At 40.9% G+C, this 14610-nt stretch overlaps 1 long non-coding RNA gene across 1 annotated transcript; it reads right to left on the reverse strand.

Moving 5' to 3' along the window:
- Positions 1 to 274: 274 nt before the first annotated feature.
- Positions 275 to 1567, reverse strand: LOC311432776. The gene is made up of 2 exons (XR_014690321.1): positions 1346 to 1567; positions 275 to 801 (listed from the first exon to the last, which is right to left on the reverse strand). It is a non-coding gene; the product is annotated as an uncharacterized lncRNA (long non-coding RNA).
- Between the last annotated feature and the right edge of the window lie 13043 nt (positions 1568 to 14610).

Raw genomic sequence — 14610 nt, forward strand, 5'->3', positions numbered from 1 at the left:
ACAGTCTCTGTAAGGGGGGGTCATTTATGCTTAAATGACCCCTAATGGGCAAGTGATGAGTACTGTTCAGCACGACAATATTAATGGGCAGGCAGGAACATAGAGCAAGGGGTAGGGTGGATGTTTGCATGTTTCGATACCTTACAAAGCAAAAAGGGGTGGGCAAACTTACCAACTCCTTTCCCAAAGGACAGCCAATAGCCTCTGCATACTTCAAAACCAACGTTGCTTTTGTCAGTTTATATCAATGAAAGAAAAGATCTGTAAAATCACATTTAATTAGATAAGTTCAGATTTATTTGGATTGTATAGCCCAGCTGATATTAAGGTGAGGGGAAGTAGCAAATTTACTTTATTCCCAATGATCTGATGTCCATTTCCATGGAAACAGAAATGGAAGTAGGAACCAAACATAAGCAGTCGCAGCCCTGGTTAATTGCCCATGGCTGCTTTCTGTTTCCACTTCTATAGTGCTGAACTCTACGCTCGCTGCTGACCCCGTTGCTATCAAGCAGTGCGTGTGAGAGGGGTCTGCTGTGGGGAGCCCGGGCACGGCAAGGAAAGGAGGGGAAGGAAGGATGCAAGAGGCAGCACGCAGGCTCTCCGGGCTGGCCATTGAAGAAATCTCCTTTAAGGTTTGTTGACTGGAAAAATCGAGGAGTAACATCGGCAAAAGTAATTTTAATTAAGTCATTTCTATGAGTCTGGTGGTAAAACAACTCTTAATGATGATCAGTGTAAATCTGGAATTGCTTGGTGGAAGTCAACAGCACTCTAGCAGGGATTAGGAACAGACTCCGGCTATTTATGAGAAACACAAAAATATATTAACAGAAATTATGTTTCTGTGGTTGCTGGGGCAGTAACAAAAGTAACACTAAAACAATATTTTCATGAATTAAAAAGCTCCATTAGGTCTACCATGCAACAGAGATCTATCTAGAGGTAGGCCGCTGTATTCAACGATACAAAGATCAAGTATAGAATACAAACCACAAACAAATCTATTTCCAGGCTGCGAAACTATTGTATTTTCTCATTAAAGTAATTTAGCACCTCTGCTCTCCCAATTTTGGCCTAAAACCAGCAGCAGAAAATAATATTAAAAGCAATAATCCCTGTTCTTGTTATTTCCAAATCCAGACCCCCAAACAGGAAGCACTGATTCCCAGAGGTTCAGTTTCATGGAAACCAAACCAGACCTTAAACTTTTTGAACTTTATCCATCTCTTGCAATCATGCTGGGTCTGTCCCATAGCAGATTTCTTGCTGATATAGGACTGCTTGTTCTAACCTAAATAAACCAGCAAAAGACCGCTGTTTGGAAGAACTTGAGAAAGCTTACATAAAAGCATTTTTTTCCTCTTTTCAAATTTTTTATATTCAAAATATTTCAAACCAGAATTTGGTTTCAAACTTCTCTTCAAAGAGAAAACAAAAAGGGGAAAAAAAAGTCAGTACTATTAAGTGGACATTAAGCTTTATGACAAGGTACATTCAGAGCATAGCAACTTCTTCTTCCTGGTCTCATGTCCCACCACTATTCATTGGCAGCTTGTAAACACTCAATGCCTACCACACAAGCACTCCTTACACTAATCTCCCTTCCTGCTATGCTGGCAGTGTTGATTGTCTAATTTTATATTGCTTGATAGATTGAGCGAGAATTGTTTCAGGTGTGCTGAGTCAAAAGATCAGGTGTAAGTGGCGAGGGAAGCCTGACTGCAGCTGGAGTGTGGTTAGACCAGATGGCTGTCAAGGAAAAAGGTGGAAACCCAGGGAATTGCAATGATGTGAAGCTTTGAAACAGTTTTGGGATGCAGAAAAGCTAACATTTCTGGGAGATTTAGTGGTCATCCTCCGTGTGGCTAGCACAGGATGTTCTTGCACATATGATTTAATTTTATGGTGTGGTAGAGCCTTGCAATCTGTGGCACGTGTGTGAAATTAAAGTTGGAGCAAAAATGTCAACTCCAAAACAGTGCATGTATTTTAAAATCACCCTGAATAAAGGCTGATTGAGGGAAAGAATACTGTTTGCACTGATTTCCATCACTTCTAAAACACCCATTTAAAAATCACAGATTAGTAAGATCTACCCCAAAGTCTGTATTTATAGGGAAAAACAAAACAAACAAACGAACAAAAACATAAAACAAACAAAAAATAACAACAAAAAACACAAGATAGAAAAAAAAATGTAGATTGTGCTACAAACCTCATTTTCTGTTTTCTTGCACTTTACATTATCATGCTGACTTTGTCATTTTTTGCCCAAATGTAAAAGACTGTCCATGGTGTTGGATAAGGAAAGTTAGCCACAGTGTGTAAAAAACTACACCACACCACACAACAGAGAAACATCAGTTGCATATTGCTTTCTGCAGATTTTGGTTATTTAAGTACTACCAATAATCCTAGGCAGAGTGAGCAGAGATGGGCTCTGACAAATCATGGCAGTCACTTTCCCATCTCCCGTGAGATGGAGATAAGGATTGTGCTCTGTGCACCACAAGCCCCCTGCATCTGACACTGTCAGATGCATCTAACCCATTTTTGCCTATTTTATTTGCCCATTTTTGCTTTGCTCAACACACACATTCACAGAGTAGCAGTCCAAAGCTGAGGCATGTGATGCATTCACTGTGGTCAGATGCGTGTTGCACTTCAAGTGTCAAGCACCATAGCTGTAGCCTTGGGGTTTATTATGCCTAGAAGAGATTGGGCTTCACTGCCCATGCACAGTCTTTTCTCACATGTTCAATGGCTATTTTGTATGGATATTGCAGGTAAGAGCCTGCTTAGTCACACTCACTGCTTCACTCTCACATGTTTCAACTTCTGTTGATAAACAAATTCCTCTGTTTTTCTACTTCAGCACAAATCCTGAAAGCCAAAAAAAAGAAATTAAAAAAAAAAGAAATTAAAAAAAAAAAAAAGGAAAAAGTAGGATTAGCAAACATTAGAGCATTCTGAAAGAAGCTACAGAGCATCAGGTGCCTAATCTGAAAAGCACAGCGAGGTACATAATCTGATTGAGTTTCTGGAAATGAGAATTACACCAGAAATAAATGCACGCAGGTTGCAAAGTCTAAACCCTGGAAGTTGTATGAGTGAGACTGTATAACTTAGAGTCTAACTTGACTTCATACATACTCGCCAAATATTAGAGTCCTAAAATAGCCTGTCTCTTAGTGGCCAAGCAGTTAAGATGTTATTGAACTTTAGACAGTAATACTCAAATGTATAGTAAGAGGCCATATGGAATGAGCCTGTGTTTTCATTTTTTCACAGGAGCTGCTTCTGCTTTGTTCTATCATATTAAAGAACAGGAAGGCTTTCAGAGCAGTAGAGCTCCCAAAACAGGAGAGTGACTTGATTTCAAAGCAAAGAGCAGGTAACTGCCAGTACAGGAACCTGCAGGTTAATTGGGTATCCTGACCCAGACAAAACTCAAAAGAGAGAGCAGTTCAATTCTTTCATTTTGTTCATGAAAAATCACTGTTTGTGTTGCACAGAGTTCAGTTTAATCAGCCCTGTGAGCTACTGTCGTATCATGAAGTGGATCACCCCTTCCCAGGAAGGAGGAGGAGAACTGTAGAAGAGACCCATGAGAATTAAAAGATGGTAACTTTTCAAAAAGTGAAGTTAGTGGTTTTGAAAGGCACCAGATTAGCAGCACAGGAAATGGCCTCCTTTATTTAATCATACCTAAGTGCTTTGAGATAGATTCTTATTCCTTTTATCTTGATGAGTAGCACATCCACACGATGGGCACAGCATCTGCTGGGGGCAGCTGTGCAGGAGAGATAGGGGTCAAACCTCAGGTAGACCCAGGCAGACCCAGCAATAGCAGGAAGCGGACGAGTGCAGTGTTGTTCCTTTGCCACAGTTTCTCCCATCTATGCATCTTGAGGTTGGTCTAGGAAATAAAAAACAAAGGAAAAAAAAAAAGTGTTTTAAGTGTCATGCTGTGGTATACTTGCAGGTGAAGAGCTGAAATAAACCTGGGATTAGTGCTACCAGCGTGCTTTGAGATGAATGCTGATGGCCTTTCTTTGGACTAGGCAGTTTCAGAGGACTGTGAAGAGATCTGGGCTGCCATAAACATGGCCCATGCTGTATCCCATACACCTACTATCACCATAGCCATCTTGTGGATGGTTTGTTATGACCAAGTGCCTCTCTGGTATTTGAGTCTCAGCATCCTTTGGAGAGTACACTTTGGCCATGCCCAGAGATGTGCCTTCAGACTTGTGGTCCCAGGATATGGCGGGGACTCCAGCTGGCATTCTGAATCAGTTTGTAGGATCACAAATAACAGCCTGTTGTCAGATGTCTTAACTCTGGGCATCCTTCTGGTAGAGTTAGATGGCAATGGGTCACTCTGAGTGAGGTTGCTAGAACCTGATCCTGGATCAAATCACACTGTTAATTCTCAGAGAGCAGCTCAGAAGTAGTGCCAGGGTGGCATCTGCCACTGTGCCACTGAGACTACAGATGAAGGCCTGCAGGATGAGATAGAAGGAAAGACTTAGATGGGTATAAGAAGGCTCTGAATTACTTCCATTCTTCAGTCCCATGGAGATAAATTCAGGGACAGTGTGCATTTCTTGGCTCCACTGAAGTGAAGACATTTTCCATTAATCGAGTATTTTGCTGTTATTATTTTTTCCCTACAAATGGGTTAGCATAAGAAAGGAGAGGGGGATAACACTGGAGGATAATAAGAGAGCTAGAGTCCTAGGCATGCTTTACAAAGCCAGATATGTAGGAAAACATATTTATGCAGAGGAAAAGTACGATGTCAACCCTTTATCTCCCAGGAGTGTTTAATGGTTCTTACCTGCACATTTTCTTCAAAGGATCTTGCTGATGGATTTGCTTTTGGCAGAAGCTGCTCAGCACTTGGAAGAACACCTGTTTGTTCCTCTCTGCTGTTCCACTTTGCCTTGTTGGCATCCTTGTGAACTGCCTCCAGCCCCCTGTTCCTGGAGCAGGTCAGAACATGTTGCCTCTCATTTTTCCTCTCCCAGGAAGCTTGAGGAGCAGCTGTAAGCATGTTATTGTTCTTCAGGTCACTATTAGAGTGGATCTCACTTAAGGTGCATATATCCAAGTGTGGATTCTATCAAAAAAGCAACAGCTCCGGGCTGTCTTTCTGTAGCTACTCAAGTACAAAAAAAAAAAAGTTTAGGGATGTTTGTGGCTCTTACTTGGTTTCCTCACCCTTGATGGTTAGTGTGGCATGAAAACAAAAAAAGAGCAGTGTAGACTGGAGGCAGTCTGTTGGATTAAAGAGGATCAAACAATTTTAAGCACAAAATCCTGCTGCTTTCCCCCCTCATAAGCAGGAATGTCTTCATGAAATGCCCAGCAATAGTTGTTACTCATCTAAAAATTCAGGGCATTCAGATCATATAAATACGTACATCTCATTGCATCCCATTAGTTGTTGCTAATTCTTTCTCAGCCTATGGGGCTAATCACTAACTCCAGATCAGTAAAATCCCAGTTTCCTGTTGGCACATTTCCTTTATTACAAGTGCTTCTATTCCTGTGGGTATCAAAATGATTCCAACACCCCATAATTAGATCTCATGTCAGCTTAATATATGTGAATTTGCCTTATGGATTTAGTCTGCAACCTCATTAGCTCTGAGTCAAGTCAGTCTTTTCTCAGATAAGACATTGGATAGGCAGGAAAATCCTGATGCTGCATCTTGTTGCAGAACAGGCTTGGTGGCTTGAACACACAAATACAGGGAAAGCTGCTCCTTGATAAGGACCTTAATCACCTCTGCATCGCTAACACATTAGGAACTAATTTTTTGTACCACCTTTGTAGTCAGAGAACTTTGGCCCGGGAACTATGTTACGAAATTACATACAAATGTGTTGGAGGTGGGAATACAGAAGCTGCCTGAGCGGCATCCTGATCACCTCAAGAGGATGGCTCCTTGCAGGCACAGTGACAGATATACCCTAAGAAAGACCATCTTCATGAGGGCTTTGCACTCTGATCTGGTTGACATCTGCATGGGGTATCCAAGTGTTTGTTCACCTCCAGGAGCCTGAAAAAATGCAGCAGCTCCCTCTGAGGCAGCCCATCAGTAGTAAATGCAGATCTGGTATGTGGAAGTAACAGCTTGAAGACTCCAAAACAGAATTGCTCACCTCCAAGAATAAGAGCTCCTACTCCAAGAAGGCTCAGGTCCAGGATTGTTATTGGGTTGTTTTTCTCCTGCTGAGCCCTTTTTTATGCCTTTCCAGTAGCTCCTTCGATTCCCAGAGTAATCTGAAAGATCAAAAAGAGACAAAGACATGATCACTCTCTAGCTCTGTATTGGCCAAGACAGTTTTGGCTGACAGGCTTAGTACAGATGGCCATCAGCCTCTGATCCAGCTCCTGGACTGTCTGGACCTGATCTCCCAGCCCTGCAGCCAGATACGCTGTCCAGACCCAGAGTCACTGCACCTGACAACACTGCTGTTGCTTGGCTGAGTAGCACCCAGAGACACAGATCTCTCCCTACATCTGCAGGGATCCTGACACAGTGCAGAGAAGCATAGGAGGAAATGTATTTGTCCAAGTGGAGAAAGTTCTCTTTATAAGCAGTCCAAAATTTTTCGATCTGACCTTGCTATCAAAGGCATTTGTCTATATTTAAAACAAGTTGCCTTTGTTCATACTGGTTTGAACTGATTTGCACATGCTGTCTGCTTATTTAATTATTCTTTGTCTTTTCTAAGAGCTCTTGCCCAGCGGCCAGAGACAAAACTTTTGATTTGTATCTGGAATTAATGTTCCCAAGACTCCTAAAATATCTCTTGGAATATTTCTTAAATATCTTGTATACTACCTCATTTTGAAGACCATCTTTCTAGCAGCTGTCACCCAAACCACTGGGGTGATCTCAACACTCTCTTCTAAACTCTTCCTCTAAATTCCATCATCTAAAGCATTCCTGAAGCCAGGTCTGATACCAGAAGAAAAGCAAGGTAATAGTAGCAAGAACTGTGCTTTTTCATATGGTTGCAATTGCACTGTTCTGGATTTCCGTTTGTTTCAACTCTACAACTATGTCTCAAAATGCATGGTAAAAAAAAAAAAAAAGAAAAAAATAAAGAAAAAAAGCATCACACTGGTGTCAGCTGACTGCTGCAATTCTTTCTTCCAAGACTTATTCAACTTTCTTTGTTTAATTTAGAAATGAACCTATACCTGAGGTTTGGATAAAAACTAGCGGGTACTACTCCCAAATATAAATTTTTTGATTTCAGTCCATATTCTTTGACCAAGGCAGAATCTACTTATTTTGGAGCTCTGTCCAACACCTAGGTGTTTCCTGCATTACTCTGATATTTTTCTAAAGGTGGTATACCTTTAGGAGCCTCTAAGACTGTGCCTAATTTCTGCAGTTTGTTTGTTAGGAATACTCACAAATCTGATTTTTCCAGTTTAGCTGACAAAGAGAACGATTGTATTTTCCTAGTACTTGCAGAAGACATGCTGGAACTTTTCATTTATTTATTTATTTATTAAATCAGTGATCTTTCCTCTTATATAAAGGAGATCTAGACCTTAAGCTGGAATAGAAAGTACATGGAGCTGTAAAATACGTATGTAGTCTGTGAATCAGCTCAGCTTCTGTTTGCAGTTTTGCTGCTTTGATTTTAGTGGAGCCACACCAGAACCAACCCCAGAAGAGGTTTTGGCCCTGACTGTTTCTTCAGAATGATACTCAGTTCTTATGCTGGCACTTCACAGGAAAAAAAAACATTTCAATTCCTTTACTTTGCCTTATGTTTGCAGTTTTCTTGTTCTTTAATCTGCAAAATCTGGCTTAATGCATTGAGAATGATGTCACCAAACAGGAGCCCCAGCTCCAGCCAATCCTTTTTGTAAAAACAATTTCTGCTTTGGTTTAATTTATGGAAGCTGCTGAATAGCTGGTTTGGTTTACCAGCTATGCTGTCAGCTATTAATAAAGGTGAATTTCATGAAGGGTATGTTTTTCTTTCTGGCAACGGGACTTACTTTGCACCGTATAAATGAAATCCTCTCGTTCACCAACAGGACTGCTATTCAATCATTTTCCCATTGAGCGCTAAATATTGGAAGGGCTGAAATTTGGAAAATGAACTGGTGATTCCTTTCATTTATTATGAATGAGCTACTCAGCCAGTGTAATCTGTCAACACTCCCAAACTGTGGGAGCCGTTGCTCAAGGTTGGCCTCGCTGCGGTGTTTAAAGCAGGAGGAAGGGCAATCCAAGCTTGGGCTGGCTCCTTCCCCATGTGGAGACCCCCGTTTCCAAAGTTGAAACCATATCCTGCTGAGCTGAGATGTGCCCTCAGCAGCCCTAGCTCACGAATAAAGATGGCAGAACCTCCCCAAGAGGGAAATGGGGAGGAGAACTGGGTGGTTTTATTGAACATTATGACATACGAGTGCCACAATACCAAAGAACTTGTTACAGCATAGAAAATCCCCTCTGCTAGCAACTCCATTAGCACTCCACCACTATTCCATTGCAGGGCCTATAAAGCAGATTGCTAACAAAAAGGTTATTCAGAGGGTTTCTTTCAATAAACCCAAAGGTAACAAGTATCCACTGAGCAGATGTCATGAGACTGAGCTACACTCTGGAAAACTGCCGAGATATTTAAAAATAATGCTTCTTATTAACCTAAGCACAATACTAAAAGTCTTTTAAAATAAAACTTTCCAGATGCCACCTGCATCTGAGATGCTAATAGGATGAATGCCAGTAAGCCCACTAATACTGGAAATGCTCTTAAGGAGCAGCTACTACTGATTGTACTGGCACAAACAAATCAAAACCTAATTTATGTATTCCTGCAGCTGCATCTCCAGCCAAAGCAGAGGCAGGAGTCAGGACCAATTCACAGCTGACTAATGTTGCCTCGTTCTTTGCAGATTTTTGGCATTTAAGTATAATTAAGATGTATTGTTTGCTACCTTGCAGGCCAGAACAGGCACCGTTATATGGATAACTTTTTTGTCTACTGGTAAGATGTTTGCTAGGAGGAATCATCAAACATTCCAAGTAGAATCCTACGGAAATAAATAACAGCATTATTCTCATTTCATGTGATGTTGGGGTCCCAGAGGATCAGGAAGGACTGAATATAATAGCATTAGGGAGTACACTGGGGAAACACGCTGCACATGGTTGTATAGAGCAGAAATTGCTGAGTACAAGGCAGCATACTGCATGGTAGGCATACCATAAAATCTGCCTGGTCTTGCTCCAAGCCAGACTGACCTACCACCACCAGTGCTATACCCTTGATTTTTTGGCCCTTGATGCTTTAAAGAGGAATGCAGAAGATGACACAGACCTCCCTTCACCTCTGCTAATATGATCTGTTGAAATAGGGAACTGACCCACCATGGGTTGCCATTCTAGAAAGGAGATGAGAAAGTGATCAGTTACTACTGCAGCTTGGATGCAGAGATGATAAGGTAAGCCAGAAGGACACAAGTTAGACCACATCTGGTCTATAGACCCATCCATAAGTAGGTTTAGTTAATTCATTTCCACTAAGCTGGAAAATACACTAGCTGATGACCAGACTCCAAACATGCTGGGGCCAGAACCAGCATTGGGGATGGTGAATGTCTTCTCTGGAATTTGTGTGGGGCTTTGATTAGTACAGATAGCAAGCCTGGTTTCTTTCTTTTTCTTTTTTCTTTTTCTTTTTCTTTTTCTTTTCCTTTTCCTTTTCCTTTTCCTTTTCCTTTTCCTTTTCCTTTTCCTTTTCCTTTTCCTTTTCCTTTTCCTTTTCCTTTTCCTTTTCCTTTTCCTTTTTCTTGTTCTTTTCCTTTTTCTTTTCCTTTTTCTCTTTCTTTTTCTTTTTCTCTCTCTCTTTTTATTTTTATTTTTATTTATTTTTTCCTTTTTTTTTTTTTCTATATCTTTTTCTGTTTCCTTTTCAGTTTCTTCTTCTTCTTCATTTTTTTTTTTTTTAATTTATTTATTTTTATTTTTTGTGCATCTTGCAGTTATTTTCATCTGTGCAAAGAGGAGGCAAATATTACCAGACTGCCTGGTCTTGGAGAAGGAGGCTTGGTACAAGGAGTGGAGCTGGTTTGTGTCAGGCATCACAGGAGCATTGCAGTAAAGCTGCAAGCACAGCCTACCTTTCCTTTGCTCCTGCTGCCAAACCTTATCACTGGGGCTGGGACTGCCCTGAATATTTTGTAGGCATTTACACTCTTGCCAAGAAACCTCTACCAAATCAGAGGGTTAGGTTTCTACACCCACAGTTTGTAACCAGGGATGTATTCTCTTAATCCTGCTCATTCTGTTTTTCACCTCAAATCTGTTCGTAAACTGAGTCCAAAATGCTGAGGAGGGACACAGGACAGAAATAAGGAAAGCTGTACAGATCCAGTCCATTTACCCAGCAGTTGCCAGCACCGTAAACAGAACTGGCTGTCATACATTCTGGCACCAAAGGACGGAGTGAGGAACATATCTGGATGTAATAACTTTCTGTAACTTCAGCAAATAAAGAAGGGCTGACTAATAGCAGGAGCCTCTCCTACAGTTCACTTACTGTGTGAAATAGTCCTGAGACACCCTCAGCAGATGAGAATGCACATTGACTGTTTTGATTTATGGAAGAATGTTTTTCCTAATATTTTTTCTAAGATTTTTTTTTCTCAACTATGTAATGTGATTCTGAAGATGGTCACTCTGTATTTTTAAAGGAGACACTCTGTGTATGCTTTTAAAGACCTTTTTCGAAGGGGGACAGAGGGTTGCATATTTTTTAACTCCAAAACCCAGATGTTCTTTAACAGAGAAAAATAGAATAACATACATTAATAGCTTGGAAAACAATGGCAATATTTAATTAACCTTTAGAAATGGCTAATCTGTGAATCTGCACGTGTCAGCTCATCTTTAGAACAGAGTGACTGTGTGTGCCTTTGCCAAAATCAACATGCTTGTTCGGTGGATTTCTTCCACTGGGGATTCACATGAAGAACAAAAAAAAAAAAAAAAATGAGGAAAAAAAAAAGAAAAAAATTTTTTTTTTTTTCAGTTGTTTGGCTTGAAGCGTTCATGTGATCCAGATGACCTCGTCAGAGTTTATGGAGCCTGGTGTGCCACAGTTCCAAGATCTGCATGTTCAAGGCTTGGCTCTTAGCCCTCAGTCGTTGGACCAGACAGTCCGTAGGTCTTGTGGGACCATTAAAAGCTTTGGTTTAGCAGTGGGGATTTTACCTCTTCATCACTGACTTTCTCTGTCTCTCTCCCTTTAGCTTGGCTGCTATCAGAGCTTACCTTCAGCAGACCCTCTACCTGCCAAATCCTCTCATTTTCCAGCCCCACAAGTAGAAATTCAGAACACAGGAGGGAAAAGGGGTTGCTGAATGCTTGGCTTCTTTCAGAGCCCCCTGTTTCCTATCCGATAGGAGTCCCCTGCTAAAATGGACTAGAATATATCCCTCCTCCAGCTGGCTCCGAGGCTGCAAGGTGCAGGCAGATCACAGAGTTTCTCAGCATGCAGGAGAGGTATCTGAAGCATAAGGCTCGTGGTGCATAAGGGAGGAGTGGCAAGTACACCAGAAGGTGAAGAGATGGCTGGAAGCAACACTAATGCCCCTCCATCTGGAAAGATGAGTGCTGTTTAGTATGTCTGGAAAGCATTATTTCTGCAAATAGCTCAACCTCTTTCAGCTTAGAGGCAGGGATCCCAGCCTGCTGCCAAGCTTAGATCTCCCTGATGGCAATGTGGTAGGGGAGATGGTGAACAAGTGTACTAATGGCATAAAGCAGGAAAAAACAGCATCCAATACATCAGCTTAAGGTACATCAGGCATCTGCCCTTCTCCCAGAAGGCTGCCTGTGACTTCAAATTGCATTAAGACACACTTGTGTTTTATATCACGGGATCAACCCATATGATAAAAGTTTAATTGGGTGGGTGTGAAGGGGAATTTAGAAGTCGCTCAACTGATTGTTCTCAGTGATTTAGCTTTGCAAGGGCAGTATGGGAAAGGATCAGCTCTAATCCAATAGTGCCCCTGAATTTCTGTTTGAATTGCAGCCTTGAAAAGATCCAGCTTTATGTGAAGCTCATCCGAAAACACTGAGAGGTGCGAGTTCATGTGGGTTCAGAATGAATGCCTCATCCAAGTTTGTTAAAACCTTAAGTCAAATTCAGAAACCAGAGAGGATCGCCCAGCAAACCTCACCAGGTCTCTGGCCTGTGTAGCAAAACCAAAAACATTATATATGGCTTTCTTCTAAGTATTTTTAGCACAGATAGAGATGTACATGCAAGTTCCAATAAAACATTTTTCAAAATATATGGTTAAAAAACACACAAAGTGAGCAGTCTAAAAATCTAACAAAACTGCACTCCTCATGTAAATTCCAAGCAGGACAACCTCCAAACTCCTCATCAGAGTACAGCCTGTCTTCTAATGATATATGTTCATGATCAATGTGGGATGCTGTGCGTGGTAATGAACAAGTTGTAATGCAGCTGATGTGTAAGGGTCTTGTGTGTATTCTCAGGGGTCGCTGTTGACCAGCCATCTGATATGTGCCAAGTTGGGATGAGACAAACTGTGCAAAGCTCAGGGACAATTTCTGGAAAGCATTGCTTCTGTTTATTTACAGCAGATTTGCACTTGCAATTTTTATTTATTTGTTTTGTTTTGTTTTGTTATTGTTGTTCCACGAAATTCAATAGACATTCTCATTTGAAATCATATTTACTAAATGTATTTGTAAACCATTGCTCTCCTGGATTGGGCTCCAGACATTTTTAGGAAAATAAAAGCATAAACCATGCTTTTAAGCAGTTCCAGGACATCTCTGCTACTATTGTCATGGTTTTGTACATCTTTTCACAGATTTGTGGATATTTGCCTAAAAAAAAAAAATCTTTAAGGTGTTTCTTTCCATATTTGTCATCTGCACTGAATGTGAGCCTAAATCATTTGTTGAAGTTTGTGCAGTTTGAAGGACTCCCCATAACTCATCATACACTTAAATGTATGGAAGACTTTGCAGGTCAGGGCTGACATTTTTTCTTTTTAAGAGGCTTCACAATGAGTTTAAACATTGGTTGTAGTGATTTAAGATAACTGTACATGCAAACTTGTGCATTCACTGGTAGTACACCATACTTTTTAATGGAAAAAAATTCAAAATGCAAGGAATGATTTTGTAACAGTATAATCACCAGCAAAATCTTAATAAGCCCATTTTTCTTGCTTTAAAAATGAGTTTACTTTTTCTTTTGACATTCTCTAGGTATTTTCCTCAGTTTTTTACCAACATTGTTTCGAAACTATTTGCTTATCATATTTTTTTTTTTTTTTTAGCAAAAATAAAAATCTCCATAAGGATTTGTTTGTTTTTGTTTTGTTTTCTGTGCAAAGTAAGAAGTCTGTGAGCATTCTGGTAAAATATGATAGAAAATTACAAATAATAAAGAAAAATGGCTGACGCATTTTGTGAAGAATTGTTTTTGGATAAAAGGGGTTCTTTTCAAGTAAAAAGGCATGTCGTGCAAAAAATTCAATTAGTTCTAGTTTCAAGATCCCTATGGGCCATATCCTGAATAGTTATTGAGACAAAGCTCCCATTGAAGTCACTGGGCATACTTCCTGATTAAAGCCTTCAGGACTAGGTCAACTGGGAGTTTTGCCTGAGTAAGCACTTCAGGATTCGAGTGTAAACACAGCCATTGGGGAATAAATGGGTTAATACAGCAGCCTAATACATTCCCTGCATTCGTAAGCTTTGCTTTATGGAAGGGACGCGGATCCCTCTTCCTCGTGAGGATGGCAGACATTTTATTTTCCTTAACCCACCACCCTTTCCGAAGCAGTGGTGTCTGGTCGTAGCCTTTCCCCCACCCATATCTCGCTCCCCATCGAGAACGAGCCCCCCCATGTCAGCAGAACGGCCAAACCACTTTTTAAATCCAGTACCAAGGGAGGAATCCCCCTGCCCCCTCCCAGCCAGCCCCATTCCCCCATCCAGGCTGAGTTAGTCATGTCTGACTTCTCCTATTCACATTATGGCTACCCTTGTTGCTTTTTGGGTTTTGTTTTGCTTCCTTACTGTTGTTGTTTTTCAGCCAAAGCTGTCATTTATCATGAGAACAAGAGCAGCCATGTGTTGATTTTTCTGGATTCCTTTTGGACAGTGTCCCAGTGCTAATGAAGGCCCTTCCAAAGTGCTAAAGAGCTGGTGCCAAAATCAGTTACAGTGAAAACAATAGGGGAGTGGTGCACAGACAGCACATCTAGTGTGTGTGTGCGTGCATGCGTGTGTGAGCGGAGGGAGCACTTACAATTGTGATTTTGGTCCCCCTCCCTGAAGGATAATAAATTCTACTGAACTGAGGGGCTCAGATTCCCATTTGCTCAGAGGCTGAGGCACATTAGAAATAAAAGCCAGCGGAAAAATAGATGGTGGATGTTCACACATTATGTCCTGTCTGGTCTGGATAATAACACAAAAATCAATGTTGTACGTAAGCTGTGACAATGATGATGGAGCTTCTGCAAGACTTCCAGGGCCTTGAAATTCAGGGCTTTATCTCTGC

The sequence above is a fragment of the Aythya ferina genome (genome assembly GCF_964211825.1).
Source record: "Aythya ferina genome assembly, chromosome: 2".
NCBI lineage: Eukaryota > Metazoa > Chordata > Aves > Anseriformes > Anatidae > Aythya > Aythya ferina.